Below are 13,717 nucleotides of genomic sequence, written 5' to 3'. Positions count from 1 at the left end.
ACAAAGTCCAAACGCTCCAGGCGCCGGCCAGGGGGCGGACCCGGCTGGCCGGGCTGGCGGGAGCTGCGGCGGCCGGGGCTGAGCCGAGTGTCAATGCAGGTCCTGAGAACCGGGAAGGGGACAAACCGGTGGCTCCAGGCCGGGTTGGAGTTCCAGGAGGTCGGCCTGACTCTGGAGGTTTTCCCCCCGGCCTTTCCCCTTAGGCCAAAATGGGGGAAGTCAAAAAAGCACCCCCAGCAGATGTATGCAGAGGGGCTGGCGGGTGACGGAGAGCGGGCAGTTGGCAGCTGTGTGGTGGCTGCAGGAGGTGGGCCTGGGCGGCTGCGGAGGGCCCCCAAAGTGCACCTACCAGAAGGGGCCCAAGACCCAGGCTGAGCCTCCGATGTCCCCGGGCAGGACCCCAGGAGGCCGGGCAGAGCCCGCCGCTTGCCCCATTGCCGTTTGACGAAGCTTGCGCGGTCAGAAAAAGTTTCAAAGTCCCAACGGGGAGAGAGCGTTGACGGCGAGGGGGTGCTGGCTGCTCCAGGGGCCGGGGACAACCCCTGGAGGCTGGGCACGGACTGCGGCAGCCCCCCTTGCAGTCGGACAAAGTTTGAGGAGACAAGCCATGAAAATGACAAAGTCCAAACGCTCCAGGCGCCGGGCAGGGTGGCGGACCCGGTTGGCCGGGCCGGCGGGGGCTGCGGCTGCCGGGGCTGAGCCGAGTGTCAATGCAGGTCCTGAGAACCGGGAAGGGGACAAACCGGCGGCTCCAGGCCGAGCTCGAGTTCCAGAAGGTCGGCCTGACTCTGGAGGTTTTCCCCCTGGCTTTTCCCCATAGGCCAAAATGGGGGAAGTCAAAAAAGCACCCCCAGCAGATGTATGCAGAGGGGCTGGGGGGTGATGGGGAGCGGGTGTTTGGCAGCAGTGTGCTGGCTGAAGAGGTGTGCATGGGCGGCTGCGGAGGGCCCCCTGAGTGCACCTGCCAGCGGTGGCTCAAAACCCTGGCTGAGCCTCCGATGTCCCCGGGCAGGACCCCAGGAGGCCGGGCACAGACCGCAGCCTGCCCCCTTGCCGTTTGACGAAGCTTGCACGGTCAGAAAAAGTTTCAAAGTCCCAACGGGGAGAGAGTGTTGAGGGCGAGGGGGTGCTGGCAGCTCCAGGGGCCGGGGGCAACCCCTGGAGGCTGGGCACGGACTGCGGCAGCCCCCCTTGCGGTCGAGCAAAGTTTGAGGAGACAAGTCATGAAAATGACAAAGTCCAAACGCTCCAGGCGTGCCGGCCAGGGTGGCGGACCCGGCTGGCTGGGCCGGTGGGAGCTGCGGCGGCCGGGGGAGAGCCGAGGGTCAATGCAGGTCCTGAGAACCGGGAAGGGGACAAACCGGTGGCTCCAGGCCGGGTTGGAGTTCCGGGAGGTCGGCAGCACTCTGGAGGTTTTCCCCTTGGCATTTTCCCATTGGCCACAATGGGGGAAGTCAAAAAAGCACCCCCAGCAGATGTATGCAGAGGGGCTGGCTGGCGATGGGGAGCGGGCTGTTGGCAGCGGTGTGCTGGCTGCAGAGGTGTGCATGGGCGGCTGCGGAGGGTCCCCCTGAGTGCACCTGCCAGCAGTGGCTCAACACCCTGGCTGAGCCTCCGATGTCCCCGGGCAGGACCCCAGGAGGCTTGGCAGAGCCCGCCGCTTGCCCCCTTGCCGTTTGACGAAGCTTGCACGGTCAGAAAAAGTTTCAAAGTCCCCACGGGGAGAGAGTGTTGACGGCGAGGGGGTACTGGCTGCTCCAGGGGCCGGGGGCAACCCCTGGAGGCTGGGCACGGACCGCGGCAGCCCCCCTTGCAGTCGGACAAAGTTCGAGGAGGCAAGTCATGAAAATGACAAAGTCCAAACGCTCCAGGCGCCGGCCAGGGGGGGCGGACCTGGCTGGCCGGGACCGGCGGGAGCTGCGGCGGCTGGGGCTGAGCCGAGTGTCAATGCAGGTCACGAGAACCGGTATGAGGGTAAACCTGGCCGCTCCGGGCCGAGGCACGGTTTCAGGAGGGCGGAAGGAGCGGGCCTGCTTCCCCTGATAGCGCCGACGGCGGTAAAATAAGGCCTCGCAAAACGTCACCACGAACACCTTGTCGGGGTATAAGGGAACGAGTGGTGTGCGGTCTTTGACAAAGTGACAGTATTTGTCAAAAAAAGCACCCCCGGCAGATGTGTGCAGACGGGGCTGGCTGGTGATGGAGAGCAGGCTGTTGGCAGCAGTGTGCTGGCTGCAGGGGTGGCCCAGGGCGGCTGCGGAGGGCCCCCAAAGCGCACCTACCAGTGGTGGCTGAAAACCCAGGCTGAGCCTCCGATGTCCCCGGGCAGGACCCCAGGAGGCCGGGCAGAGCCCGCCGCTTGCCCCCTTGCCGTTTGACGAAGCTTGCACGGTCAGAAAAGTTTCAAAGTCCCCACGGGGGGAGAGTGTTGACGGCGAGGAGGTGCTGGCTGCTCCAGGGGCCGGGGGCAACCCCTGGAGGCAGGGCACGGACTGCGGCAGCCCCCCTTGCGGTCGAGCAAAGTTTGAGGAGACAAGTCATGAAAATGACAAAGTCCAAACGCTCCAGGCGCCGGCCAGGGGGCGGACCCGGCTGGCCGGGCTGGCGGGAGCTGCGGCGGCCGGGGCTGAGCCGAGTGTCAATGCAGGTCCTGAGAACCGGGAAGGGGACAAACCGGTGGCTCCAGGCCGGGTTGGAGTTCCAGGAGGTCGGCCTGACTCTGGAGGTTTTCCCCCCGGCCTTTCCCCTTAGGCCAAAATGGGGGAAGTCAAAAAAGCACCCCCAGCAGATGTATGCAGAGGGGCTGGCGGGTGACGGAGAGCGGGCAGTTGGCAGCTGTGTGGTGGCTGCAGGAGGTGGGCCTGGGCGGCTGCGGAGGGCCCCCAAAGTGCACCTACCAGAAGGGGCCCAAGACCCAGGCTGAGCCTCCGATGTGCCCGGGCAGGACACCCAGGAGGCGGGGAGCAGCCCCCGCTGAGGTCCATGGCATGTGCCAGAGGCGAGTCTTGGAGAAAAAACGACAAAGTCCAAACGCTCCAGGCGCCGGGCAGGGTGGCGGACCCGGCCGGCCGGGCCGGCGGGGGCTGCGGCTGCCGGGGCTGTGCCGAGTGTCAATGCATGTCCTGAGAACCGGGAAGGGGACAAACCGGTGGCTCCAGGCCGGGTTGGAGTTCCGGGGGGTCGGCCTGACTCTGGAGGTTTTCCCCCTGGCTTTTCCCCATAGGCCAAAACGGGGGGAGCCAAAAAAGCACCCCCAGCAGATGTATGCAGAGGGGCTGGGGGGTGACGGAGAGCGGGCTGTTGGCAGCCGTGTGCTGGCTGCAGGGGTGGGCATGGGCGGCTGCGGAGGGCCCCCTGAGTGCACCTGCCAGCCGTGGCTCAACACCCTGGCTGAGCCTCCGATGTCCCCGGGCAGGACCCCAGGAGGCCGGGCAGAGCCCGCCGCTTGCCCCATTGCCGTTTGACGAAGCTTGCGCGGTCAGAAAAAGTTTCAAAGTCCCAACGGGGAGAGAGCGTTGACGGCGAGGGGGTGCTGGCTGCTCCAGGGGCCGGGGACAACCCCTGGAGGCTGGGCACGGACTGCGGCAGCCCCCCTTGCAGTCGGACAAAGTTTGAGGAGACAAGTCATGAAAATGACAAAGTCCAAACGCTCCAGGCGCCGGCCAGGGGGCGGACCCGGCTGGCCGGGCTGGCGGGAGCTGCGGCGGCCGGGGCTGAGCCGAGTGTCAATGCAGGTCCTGAGAACCGGGAAGGGGACAAACCGGTGGCTCCAGGCCGGGTTGGAGTTCCAGGAGGTCGGCCTGACTCTGGAGGTTTTCCCCCCGGCCTTTCCCCTTAGGCCAAAATGGGGGAAGTCAAAAAAGCACCCCCAGCAGATGTATGCAGAGGGGCTGGCGGGTGACGGAGAGCGGGCAGTTGGCAGCTGTGTGGTGGCTGCAGGAGGTGGGCCTGGGCGGCTGCGGAGGGCCCCCAAAGTGCACCTACCAGAAGGGGCCCAAGACCCAGGCTGAGCCTCCGATGTCCCCGGGCAGGACCCCAGGAGGCCGGGCAGAGCCCGCCGCTTGCCCCATTGCCGTTTGACGAAGCTTGCGCGGTCAGAAAAAGTTTCAAAGTCCCAACGGGGAGAGAGCGTTGACGGCGAGGGGGTGCTGGCTGCTCCAGGGGCCGGGGACAACCCCTGGAGGCTGGGCACGGACTGCGGCAGCCCCCCTTGCAGTCGGACAAAGTTTGAGGAGACAAGCCATGAAAATGACAAAGTCCAAACGCTCCAGGCGCCGGGCAGGGTGGCGGACCCGGTTGGCCGGGCCGGCGGGGGCTGCGGCTGCCGGGGCTGAGCCGAGTGTCAATGCAGGTCCTGAGAACCGGGAAGGGGACAAACCGGCGGCTCCAGGCCGAGCTCGAGTTCCAGAAGGTCGGCCTGACTCTGGAGGTTTTCCCCCTGGCTTTTCCCCATAGGCCAAAATGGGGGAAGTCAAAAAAGCACCCCCAGCAGATGTATGCAGAGGGGCTGGGGGGTGATGGGGAGCGGGTGTTTGGCAGCAGTGTGCTGGCTGAAGAGGTGTGCATGGGCGGCTGCGGAGGGCCCCCTGAGTGCACCTGCCAGCGGTGGCTCAAAACCCTGGCTGAGCCTCCGATGTCCCCGGGCAGGACCCCAGGAGGCCGGGCACAGACCGCAGCCTGCCCCCTTGCCGTTTGACGAAGCTTGCACGGTCAGAAAAAGTTTCAAAGTCCCAACGGGGAGAGAGTGTTGAGGGCGAGGGGGTGCTGGCAGCTCCAGGGGCCGGGGGCAACCCCTGGAGGCTGGGCACGGACTGCGGCAGCCCCCCTTGCGGTCGAGCAAAGTTTGAGGAGACAAGTCATGAAAATGACAAAGTCCAAACGCTCCAGGCGTGCCGGGCAGGGTGGCGGAGCCGGCTGGCTGGGCCGGTGGGAGCTGCGGCTGCCGGGGCTGAGCCGAGTGTCGATGTATGTCGTGAGAACCGGTATGAGGGTGATCCTGGTCGCTCCGGGCCGAGGCACGGTTCCAGGAGGGCGGAAGGAGCGGGCCTGTTTCCCCTGATAGCGCCGACGGCGGTAAATTAAGGCCTCGCAAAACGTCAGGACGAACACCTTTATTGCATATAAGGGAACGAGCGGAGTGCGGTCTCTCACAAAGTGACTATTTCTCATAGTGCAGAGAAGGGAGTGGGGGCCGCTCAAAGTCAAAGCACCGCGGCCGCCCCTCTGCCACCTCCCTGGGAGCAGAGTCATCGAGCGCGAGTGTCCCCACTCCGCCTTTCCAGGCCGCGGTGCCGACAGGCTGGCTGGCTGCCCGGGCAGACCCCGCTCTCCGAGCGGCCGGGCCCCAACGTTCGAGAGGTGTAGGAAGCCACCTTGGGGGGCTGCGGAGGCCCCCCCTGACACCGCCTCCAAGCCCTTGCTGAGAGCCCTGTCCTAGCTGCCTGCGCGGGCAGGCGGGACCCCCCAGTAGGCCGGGCACAGCCCGCGGCAGCCACTGCTGAAGCCCACGGCGGTTGGCAGAGGTGGGTCTTTGAATAAAATGACAAAGTCCAAACGCTCCCGGCGCCGGCCAGGGGGGAGGACCCGGCTGGCCGGGCCGGCGGGAGCTGCGGCGGCTGGGGAAGAGCCGAGTGTCAATGCAGGTCCTGAGAACCGGGAAGGGGACAAACCGGTAGCTCCCGGCCGGGCTAGAGTTCCAGGAGGTCGGCCTGACTCTGGAGGTTTTCCCCCTGGCTCTTCCCCATAGGCCAAAATGGGGGAAGTCAAAAAAGCACCCCCGCCAGATGTATGCAGAGGGGCTGGGGGGTGACGGGGAGCGGGCTGTTGGCAGCAGTGTGCTGGCTGCAGAGGTGTGCCTGGGCGTCTGCGGAGGGCCCCCTGAGTGCACCTACCAGTAGTCACTCAACACCCAGCCTGAGCCTCCGATGTGCCCGGGCAGGAACCCAGGAGGCCGGGCACAGACCGCAGCTTGCCCCCTTGCCGTCCGATGAAGCTTGCACGGTCAGAAAAAAAGTTTCAAAGTCCCCACGGGGGGAGAGTGTTGAGGGCGAGGGGGTGCTGGCTGCTCCAGGGGCCGGGGGCAACCCCTGGAGGCTAGGCACGGACCGCGGCACGCCCCCTTGCAGTCGAACAAAGTTTGAGGAGACAAGTCATGAAAATGACAAAGTCCAAACGCTCCAGGCGCCGGCCAGGGCGGCGGACCCGGCTGGCCGGGCTGGCGGGGGCTGCGGCTGCCGGGGCTGAGCCGAGTGTCAATGCATGTCCTGAGAACCGGGAAGGGGACAAACCGGTGGCTCCAGGCCGAGCTCGAGTTCCAGGAGGTCGGCCTGACTCTGGAGGTTTTCCCCTTGGCTTTTCCCCATAGGCCAAAATGGGGAAAGTCAAAAAAGCACCCCCGCCAGATGTATGCAGAGGGCCTGGGGGGTGATGGGGAGCGGGCTGTTGGCAGCAGTGTGCTGGCTGCAGAGGTGTGCCTGGGCGTCTGCGGAGGGCCCCCTGAGTGCACCTGCCCGTGGTGGCTGAAAACCCAGGCTGAGCCTCCGATGTGCCCGGGCAGGACCCCAGGAGGCCGGGCACAGAACGCCGGTTGCCCCCTTGCCGTTTGACGAAGCTTGCACGGTCAGAAAAGTTTCAAAGTCCCAACGGGGAGGGAGTGTTGAGGGCGAGGGGGTGCTGGCTGCTCCAGGGGCCGGGGGCAACCCCTGGAGGCTGGGCACGGACCGCGGCAGCCCCCCTTGCAGTCGGACAATGTCTGAGGAGACAAGTCGTGAAAATGACAAAGTCCAAACGCTCCAGGCGTGCCGGCCAGGGGTGCGGACCCGGCTGGCCGGGCCGGCGGGGGCTGCGGCTGCCGGGGCTGAGCCGAGTGTCAGTGCATCTCCTGAGAACCGGGAAGGGGACAAACCGGTGGCTCCAGGCCGAGCTCGAGTTCCAGGAGGTCGGCCTGACTCTGGAGGTTTTCCCCCTGGCTCTTCCCCATAGGCCAAAATGGGGGAAGTCAAAAAAGCACCCCCGCCAGATGTATGCAGAAGGGGCTGGCTGGTGACGGGGAGCGGGCTGTTGGCAGCGGTGTGCTGGCTGCAGAGGTGTGCATGGGCGGCTGCGGAGGGCCCCCTGAGTGCACCTGCCCGTGGTGGCTGAAAACCCAGGCTGAGCCTCCGATGTGCCCGGGCAGGACCCCAGGAGGCCGGGCACAGAACGCCGGTTGCCCCCTTGCCGTTTGACGAAGCTTGCGCGGTCAGAAAAGTTTCAAAGTCCCAACGGGGAGAGAGCGTTGACGGCGAGGGGGCGCTGGCTGCTCCAGGGGCCGGGAGGGAGGCCCTGGAGGTGGGCCTGGGGGTGTGGAGGGGCCCCCTGAGAGCACCAACCAGCAGTTGCTCAAGACCCTGCCTGAGCCTCCGGTGTGGCAGGGCAGGACACCCATTGGCGGGGAACAGCAGGTGGCAGCCCCTACTGAAGTCCTTGGCAGCTGGCAGAGATGAGTCTTTGAGAAAAAACGACAAAGTCCAAATGCTCCAGGCGCCGGCCAGGGTGGCGGACCCGGCTGGCCGGGCCGACGGGAGCTGTGGCGGCTGGGGAAGAGCCGAGTATCGATGCATGTCCTGAGAACCGGGAAGGGGGCAAACCAGTAGCTCAAGGCCGAGCTGGAGTTCCAGGAGGTCGGCCTGACTCTGGAGGTTTTCCCCCTGGCTTTTCCCCATAGGCCAAAATGGGGGAAGTCAAAAAAGCACCCCCGGCAGATGTATGCAGAGGGGCTGGATGGTGACGGGGAGCGGGCTGTTGGCAGCAGTGTGCTGGCTGCAGTGGGCCCCCGAGGTGCACCTACCAGCAGTTGCTCAAGACCACACCTGAGCCTCCGGTGTTGCAGGTCAGGACACCCATTGGCGGGGAACAGCAGGTGGCAGCCCCTGCTGAAGTCGTTGGCAGAGATGAGTCTTTGAGAAAAAAACGACAAAGTCCAAACGCTCCAGGCGCCGGTCCGGGGGGCGGACCCGGCTGGCCGGGCCGAGGGGAGCTGCGGCGGCTGGGGAAGAGCCGAGTGTCGATGCATGTCCTGAGAACCTGGAAGGGGGCAAACCAGTAGCTCCAGGCCGAGCTGGGGTTCCAGGAGGTCGGCATGACTCTGGAGTTTCCCCCCTTGGCTTTTCCCCATAGGCCAAAACGGGGGAAGTCAAAAAAGCACCCCCAGCAGATGTATGCAGATGGGCTGGCTGGTGATGGAGAGCGGGCTGTTGGCAGCCGTGTGCTGGCTGCAGAGGGCCCCCGAGGTGCTGCACCTACCAGTAGTTGCTCAAGACCCCGACTGACCCTCCGGTGTTGCAGGGCAGGACACCCAGGAGGCGGGGAACAGCCGTGGCAGCCCCTGCTGAATCCCACGGCAGTTGGCAGAGATGAGTCTTTGAGGAAAAATGACAAAGTGCAAACGCTCCAGGCGCCGGCCAGGGGGGCGTACCCGGCTGGCCGGGCCGGCGGGAGCTGCGGCTGCCGGGGCTGAGCCGAGTACCCATGCATGTCGTGAGAACCGGTATGAGGGTAAACCTGGTCGCTCGGGGCCGAGCCACGGTTCCGGGAAGGCGGAAGGAGCGGGCCTGTTTGCCCTGATAGCGCCGACGGCGGTAAATTAAGGCCTCGCAAAACGTCAGGACGAACACCTTTTTTGCATATAAGGGAACGAGCGGTGTGCGGTCTTTGACAAAGTGACTATTTCTCAATGTGCTGAGAAGGGAGTGGGGACCGCTCAAAGTCAAAGCACCGCGTCCGCCCCTCTGCCACCTCCCTGGGAGCAGAGTCATCGAGCGCGAGTGTCCCCACTCCGCCTGTCCAGGCCGCGGGGCCGACAGGCTGGCTGGCTGCCCGGGCAGACCCCGCTCTCCGAGCGGCCGGGCCCAACGTTCAAGAGGTGTACGAAGCCACCTTGGGGGGCTGCGGAGGCCCCCCTGAGAGGGCTGATAACCCCGTCCTAGCTGCCTGCGCGGGCAGGCGGGACCCCCAAGAGGCCGGGCACAGCCCGAGGCAGCCCCTGCTGAAGTCCACGGCAGTTGGCAGAGACGAGTCTTGGAGGAAAAATGACAAAGTCCAGACGCTCCAGGCGCTGGCCAGGGGTGCGGACCCGGCTGGCCGGGCCGGCGGGAGCTGCGGCTGCCGGGGCTGAACCGAGTGTCGGCGCATGTCGTGAGAACCGGTATGAGGGTAATCCTGGTCGCTCCAGGCCGAGGCACAGTTCCAGGAGGGCGGAAGGAGCGGGCCTGTTTCCCCTGATAGCCCCGACGGCGGTAAATTAAGGCCTCGCAAAACGTCAGGACGAACACCTTTTTTGCATATAAGGGAACGAGCGGTGTGCGGTCTTTGACAAAGTGACAGTATTTCTCAGAGTGCTGAGGAGTGGGGACCGCTGAAAGTCAAAGCACCGCGGCCGCCCCTCTGCCACCTCCCTGGGAGCAGAGTCATCGAGCGCAAGGGTCCCCACTCCGCCTGTGCAGGCCGCGGGGCCGACAGTCTGGCTGGCTGGCTGGCTGGCTGCCCGGGCGACCCCCCTCCGAGATGCCGGGCTGAGGCGTAGGCAGCCGCCTCCATCACACCACCCAAGGCGAGAGAGTGGGTCAACGGGAGAGCCGTCGCGGGCGGGGGACCCTCGCCGCGCCCATGTCCGGGGAAGGACCACAAGGGCCCTGCTCCCCGGCGCCCCGGCGAGCGGGTTCACCCTCGGCGCGTACGGCTCTCGAGGATGGGGAAGGGACGCGCGGGGGCGTCCCTTCCGTCCCCAGCGGAAGAAGGCGAGCGACTCTGCGTGTCGGGACACCCCGCGGAGCCCCCTGCGGGGGGAGTACTCCGGGGGAGAAGCGTGGCGCAGGGGGCGCAGCCCTTTCCCAGGCGTCGTGCGTCGGCGTCGGTGGGGCCGACGCCGAGAGAGAACGATCCGAGCTCTCCCGCCTCAGGGCGGCCGAGAGCGGGGCACGGGCCCCACGTTTGGTGACGGTTTTCCCGAAAGCGAAGGACCCCCCGCCTGTCCCCTCGGGCTCCGGCCGAGGCGGGGGCGGTCCAGGGCGGCGGGGATAGGGGACGGCGGCCCGCGGACGACGCGCTTTATCCCCAGAAGGAGCGAGGCATGAGGGGGTGTTCCACCCCCGCCGGCCGGTCTCGCTCCTTCTCCGGGCTACCCCTCGGCGGAGTAAAGACCCCCGGGTCAACGCTCCCGCGTCCGGGCGCCGGCGCGCGTCCCCTTCCTGCGGGGGGTGGATCCCTTCCACCCCCGGCCGTCCGAGGCCCGTGCGCCTCGGGCGGCCTCCCTTCCGAGAGAGGGAGAGAGACGGAGGACGGTGGTCCGCGACGGCGCGAGGCGTCCAAGTTGTGTTCCCCACGGCGGCTACCCGGTCGATCCCGCCCGCCGGTAGCCTTGGCTTGTCCCCACTCCGCCTGTCCAGGCCGCGGGGCCAACAGGCTGTCCGCCCGGGTAGACCCCGCTCTCCGAGCGGCCGGGCGCCACGTTCAAGAGGTGTACGAAGCCACCTTTGGGGGGGCTGCGGTGCCCCCCGCCCCGAGAGTGCCTCCCGAGAGAGGGAGAGAGACGGAGGACGGTGGTCCGCGACGGCGCGAGGCGTCCAACTTGTGTTCCCCCACGGCGGCTATCCGGTCGATCCCGCCCGGTAGCCTGGGCTTTCCCCCACTCTGCCTGTCCAGGCCGCGGGGGCCGACAGGCTGTCTGCCCGGGTAGACCCCGTTCTCACTGAGCGGCCGGGCCCCAACGTTCAAGAGGTGTACGAAGCCACCTCGGGGTGGAGCCCTTCCTCCCCTGGCCGTCCGAGGCCCGTGCGCCTCGGGCGGCCCCCCTTCCCGAGAGACGGAGGACGGTGGTCCGCGACGGTGCGAGGCGTCCAACTTGTGTTCCCCCACGGCGGCTTCCCGGTCGATCCCGCCCGCCGGTAGCCTAGGCTTTTCCCCGCTCCGCCTGTCCAGGCCGCGGGGCCGACAGGCTGTCTGCCCGGGTAGACCCCGCTCTCCGAGCGGCCGGGCCCCAACGTTCAAGAGGTGTACGAAGCCACCTTTGGGGGGGGCTGCGGTGCCCCCCGCCCCGAGAGTGCCTCCCAGGCCGAGGGAGCCCGGCGGTCGAGTGTCGTAGGAAAGCGCGTGCCACGGCTGTGTCGGTCACAGGGGCCAGAGGTAGTTTGGGCAACGGCTTAGATCCGTATGAAGCTCATCCTTTCCGGCCTGTTCTGGCGGCGGCTAGGCGCGCGCGCGCGAATGGCACGACGCCCCTGGTTCCAGCGAGGCGACGGCGCCCCGCACCCCACTCTCTGGGCCGAGCAGAGCCCCCGAGCGCAAGGTTCCCCGCTCCGCCTGTCCAGGCCGCGGGGCCAGCAGGCTGTCTGCCCGGGTAGACCCCGCTCTCCGAGCGGCCGGGCCCCAACGTTCAAGTGGTGTACGAAGCCACCTCGAGGTGGAGCCCTTCCACCCCTGGCCGTCCGAGGCCCGCCGGTAGCCTTGGCTTGTCCCCACTCCGCCTGTCCAGGCCGCGGGGCCGACAGGCTGTCTGCCCGGGTAGACCCCGCTCTCCGAGCGGCCGGGCCCCAACGTTCAAGAGGTGTACGAAGCCACCTCGGGGGGCTGCGGTGCCCCCCGCCCCGAGAGAGCCTCCCAGGCCGAGGGGAGCCAGGCGGTCGAGTGTCGTAGGAAAGCGCGTGCGCGGCTGTGTCGGTCACACGAGCCAGAGTTAGTTTGGGCAACGGCTTAGATCCGTATGCAGCTCAACCTTTCCGGCCTGTCCTGGCGGCGGCTAGGCGCGTGCGAACGTCACAACGCCCCTGGTTCCAGCGAGGCGACGGCGCCCCGCACCCAACTCTCCGGGCCGAGCAGAGCCCCCGAGCGCAAGAGTACCCGCTCCGCCTGCCCAGGCCGCGGGGCCGACAGGCTGTCTGCCCGGGTAGACCCCGCTCTCCGAGCGGCCGGGCGACACGTTCAAGAGGTGTACGAAGCCACCTAAAGGGGGCTGCGGTGGCCCCCTGCCCCGAGAGTGCCTCCCAGGCCGAGGGAGCCCGGCGGTCGAGTGTCGTAGGAAAGCGCGCGCGCGGCTGTGTCACACGGGCCAGAGTTAGTTTGGGCAACGGCTTAGATCCGTATGCAGCTCAACCTTTCCGGCCTGTTCTGGCGGCGGCTAGGCGCGCGCGAACGTCACGACGCCCCTGGTTCCAGCGAGGCGACGGCGCCCCGCACCCCGCTCTCCGGGCCGTGCAGAGCGGCCGCTCTCGCTCCTTGGAGCAGAGCCCCCGAGCGCAAGAGTCCCCGCTCCGCCTGTCCAGGCCGCGGGGCCGACAGGCTGTCTGCCCGGGTAGACCCCGCTCTCCGAGCGGCCGGGCCCCAACGTTCAAGAGGTGTACGAAGCCACCTTAAGGGGGCTGCGGTGCCCCCCGCCCCGAGAGTGCCTCCCAGGCCGAGGGGAGCCAGGCGGTCGAGTGTCGTAGGAAAGCGCGTGCGCGGCTGTGTCGGTCACACGAGCCAGAGTTAGTTTGGGCAACGGCTTAGATCCGTATGCAGCTCAACCTTTCCGGCCTGTTCTGGCGGCGGCTAGGCGTGCGCGCACGGCACGACGCCCCTGGCTCCAGCGATGCGACGGCGCCCCGCACCCCACTCTCCGGGCCGAGCAGAGTGGCCGCTCTCGCTCCTTGGAGCAGAGCCCCCGAGCGCAAGTGTCCCCGCTCCGCCTGTCCAGGCCGCGGGGCCAACAGGCTGTCTGCCCGGGTAGACCCCGCTCTCCGAGCGGCCGGGCGCCACGTTCAAGAGGTGTACGAAGCCACCTTGGGGGGCTGCGGTGCCCCCCGCCCCGAGAGTGCCTCCCAGGCCGAGGGAGCCCGGCGGTCGAGTGTCGTAGGAAAGCGCGCGCGCGGCTGTGTCACACGGGCCAGAGTTAGTTTGGGCAACGGCTTAGATCCGTATGCAGCTCAACCTTTCTGGCCTGTTCTGGCGGCGGCTAGGCGCGCGCGAACGTCACGACGCCCCTGGTTCCAGCGAGGCGACGGCGCCCCGCACACAACTCTCCGGGCCGAGCAGAGCCCCCGAGCGCAAGAGTACCTGCTCCGCCTGCCCAGGCCGCGGGGCCGACAGGCTGTCTGCCCGGGTAGACACCGCTCTCCGAGCGGCCGGGCCGCAACGTTCAAGAGGTGTACGAAGCCACCTTGGGGGGGCTGCGGAGCCCCCCCTCCCCATGAGAGCGCCTCACAGGCTTTGCTGATAACCCCGTCCTAGCTGCCTGCGCGGGCAGGCGGGACCCCCAGGAGGCCGCGCATAGCCCGCGGCAGCCACCGCTGAAGTCCACAGCAGTTGGCAGATAGGAGTCTTGGAGAAAAAAACGACAAAGTGCAAACGCTCCAGGCGCCGACCAGGGGTGCGTACCTGGCTGGCCGGGCCGGCGGGAGCTGCGGCTGCTGGAGTTGCACCGAGTGTCGATGCATGTCGTGAGAACCGGTATGAGGTTGAACCTGGGCCCTCGGGGCCGAGGCGCGGTTCCAGGGAGACGGAAGGAGCGGGCGTGTTTCCCCTGATAGCGCCGACGACGGTAAAATAAGGCCTCGCAAAACGTCAGGACGAACACCTTTTTTGCATATAAGGGAACGAGCGGTGTGCGGTCTCTGACCAAGTGAGTATTTCTCAAACTCGAAGCACCCGCGGCGGCCTCCCCTCTGCCGCCACCCCGCACCCTCCTGGGGCAGAGCCACCGAGAGCAAGA

The sequence above is a fragment of the Eleutherodactylus coqui genome, unplaced genomic scaffold (genome assembly GCF_035609145.1).
Source record: "Eleutherodactylus coqui strain aEleCoq1 unplaced genomic scaffold, aEleCoq1.hap1 HAP1_SCAFFOLD_304, whole genome shotgun sequence".
NCBI classification, from domain to species: domain Eukaryota; kingdom Metazoa; phylum Chordata; class Amphibia; order Anura; family Eleutherodactylidae; genus Eleutherodactylus; species Eleutherodactylus coqui.
This window is presented reverse-complemented; position numbering follows the sequence as displayed.